Source organism: Monopterus albus, unplaced genomic scaffold (assembly GCF_001952655.1).
Source record: "Monopterus albus unplaced genomic scaffold, M_albus_1.0 scaffold214.1, whole genome shotgun sequence".
NCBI classification, from domain to species: domain Eukaryota; kingdom Metazoa; phylum Chordata; class Actinopteri; order Synbranchiformes; family Synbranchidae; genus Monopterus; species Monopterus albus.
Window position 1 is genome coordinate 1,523,116 of NW_018128094.1, and position 3,365 is coordinate 1,526,480.

Here is a 3,365-nt window from a genome sequence, read left to right on the forward strand (position 1 = left end):
GGACTTCAGGAAGAGCCCCCTCACCATACTTGGCAGCACTGTATCAGCAGTAAAGTCCTACAAGTTCCTGGGCTCCACTATCTCCCAGGACCTGAAGTGGACGTCCAACATCAGGACCATCATCAAGAAGGCACAGCAGAGGATGTACTTCCTGCACCAGCTCAGGAAGTTTGACCTGCCCCAGGAGCTGCTGATACAGTTCTACAGAGGAATCATCAAGTCTGTTCTCTGCACCTCAGTCACTGTCTGGTTTGGCTCAGCAACCAAACAGGACAGGAACAGACTTCAGCAGACAGTCAGGACTGTAGAAAAGGTTATTGGTGCACGCCTGCCTTCCATGGAGGACCTGTACATGTCACGGGTCAAAAGGAGAGTGGAGAGGATCAGTGCAGACCCCCTCACACCTGGGACATAATCTGTTCGAACTTCTTCCCTCTGGACGGTGTTACAGGTCACTGTGCACCAAGACAACCAGGCACAAGGACAGTTTCTTCCCCCCGGGCCATGACTCTGATGAACACTTGACCCATGAGAGTATGACTGGACAATAACCATCAGTGCAATACCTGTAAATATACATTATACAGATTATACAGATCAGGTCTCTATTTTTTAAGTACTCTATTTTTATTCTTATTTATCTCGCTTCACAATGAACATTCCTTTGTTTGTCTGCATTGTTTACTGCCTGTTTATACTGTTTATTTCGCATTGTTTGTTTCTTGTTAGTACTGTTTATTTTGTTATACACAGCCTTATGTTGGTTTACTGTTTACTTGCCCCTTGCGTAGGGATATATACATGCACATTGAGAGCCGCTGTACCAGAGTCAAATTCCTTTGTGTGTCTGACACACCTGGCCAGTAAAGCAGATTCTGATTCTGATTCTGAGGCTGGTGAATTTGTCTAAAACATTATCTTTAACTTGTCCTCACCACATCCTTTAACAAAGTTTTTTCACTGAATTGTAGACACATCTGTGCTCTTCCTGACAGTTTAACTGTGGAAGCAAATGAATTCATAGTGAGCTGCACAGTGAGCTGCAGAGTGACACAAGGGCCAACCAACTGCCGCATTGACTCCTATGTAAACAGTATTGGGCAGGTGGTCATAATGTTATGGCTGAGTGGTGTAAATGGCAGGAGTAATTTCTACACTTTCACAGTGTGTAATTTACTGTATGAGGACAATATTATATTTACTGCGTACATTTCACAGTGTTCCATTCAGCTCTCTTTTCATGTTCCATCACTGTGAAATCATTTGTTAGAGTTTCACAGTTTTGCTGATGACCGTGTGTTATCACTAAAGCTGGCATTAGAAAGTCTGATAACATCTTGCCAATAGCTTTAAATCTTTGGAGACTTTAGTCTAGAACTCAACTCGTGAGAATAGACTGAATATGTCAAAGCCTAATCCTATCAGACATGTAAACAGGGGGAAAAAGCTTTAATAGTTTTTCATCTATTGGTTGGTTGTTTCTGTCTCATGCATCCTGAATACATACGTTACCACCTTTAACCTTAATTCTAGTGTATAAAATGGGCAGTACATTGTATGAGAAAACAGTAGTTTTGTGGTTATTTTGAAACAACCTGGTACTTATGATTAAATAAAAATAACCACAGTTCATCTGGTACCTGTAATTGCACTTTGACAATATGTGACAGTCAGATTAGTGTAGATGGACCACATACCTGCAGCCTTCAGATGCACTAAAGGGAGTTAATCAACTGAGAATGAAGGCCTTCATGCATCATTCACACCACTCAACCATAAGATTATGACCACCTGCCTAATACTGTGTACACAGGAGTCAGTGGGGCACTTGTGTCACTCTGCAGCTCACTGTGTATGTTCTATCAATCCAGTGATTATATATTCATTTTCTCCACCCTCTGTGATTGCTCTGTATGTTGAGATGTGTTTACTAGTTGATGAACATCAAAAGTGAAACAAACAAGCCAATCATGAATAAAAAGGGCTTGTGTGTGTGTGTGTGTGTGTGTGTGTTTTTTTTTCCACTATGTAGGTGTGTGTTTATGATGTACATGTAAGCCAGTAATCCTAGGAATTATTTCCATGTTTGGCAATTACTCACTCCAGGATTTACAGTCAATGTCTCTGCTCTGTACCACCATAGGAAGATCTGTGTGAAGTTGGCCCCCCATCCAACGCAAAATAAGGCCAAAATGGTGTCATCTGTTTGTGCTTCGTTTGTGCTTCGTTTGTGCTGCAAAAAGTTTCGTTTGTGCTGTTACGGTATTTGAGATATTAAACAATATCTTTAGCGGTCATCCACAGGTCACTCAGCCCCCTAGATAGCTCCAAATTGGACAAAAGTGGTGTTGTTCGTTTGTGCTTCGTTTGTGCTGGTTTGTGCTGCAAAAAGTTTAGTTTGTGCTGTTACGGTATTTGAGATATTACAGCTTTCAATTTCTGATGACGTCACTCAGCCCCCCAGATAGCTCCAAATTGGACAAAAGTGGTGTCGTTCGTTTGTGCTGGTTTGTGCTGCAAAAACTTTCGTTTGTGCTGTTACGGTATTTGAGATATTACAGCTTTCAATTTCTGATGACGTCACTCAGCCCCCCAGATAGCTCCAAATTGGACAAAAGTGGTGTCATTCGTTTGTGCTGGTTTGTGCTGCAAAAAGTTTCGTTTGTGCTGTTACGGTATTTGAGATATTACAGCTTTCATTCTTTGACCCATAAAATACATTTTCATATTCTGGCAGCATATTTTCACACAACAGGTCCAAAACACTGTAGTATTTTAGAATCTTTTCCACCAATGCGACTTGACATTGCAATGAAATTTAAAAAAAATAAAATAAACAACAGTGTTTTCCTGGTTTATTTTTTTACAAGGAGATGCACTTAATGTTACCAGTAGGGGGCGCCCAGAATGGTAAGTCAGCTTAAGATACACCTGTAGAAGAAATAGGGAAATATACTTTTTCCACACTGTGCTTCTCAGTGCTGCTACGACATCAAAAATCTGTGCAAAGTAAGTGGAATGTGTTAACACTAAGCTAATACAATATAGAGAATTAGTACTGCATTGAACTAAATCTTTCATTCACCATGTCATTCATTGTATAGGATATTGTGTGCAATTTTAGGTGCACACTTCACCTTTGTCTGAAAGTGATTTACATCAAATACAGAATTACATGTAATAACTGGTTAAAAATACAGTCATTAATACTAATTATATATTTTCTTCTTTAAACAAGATGCCCAAAAAAGCAGCAGTAGACAAGGATGCTATTTTGGAAGTTCTCTGCTCATCAAAAGAGGCCATATTAAAAAATGGCAACATAGCCACTCCTAATGCCAGTGTATGGACAGAGCTGAGTGAGC

The 3,365-nt window shown here is 40.2% G+C and overlaps 1 protein-coding gene across 13 annotated transcripts in view; it reads left to right on the top strand.

Annotated features, from left to right (window-relative positions):
- The window catches only part of fat3a (FAT atypical cadherin 3a), a 291,897-nt gene that overhangs the window by 159,247 nt on the left and 129,285 nt on the right, over window positions 1–3,365 (top strand). The window lies entirely within an intron of this gene.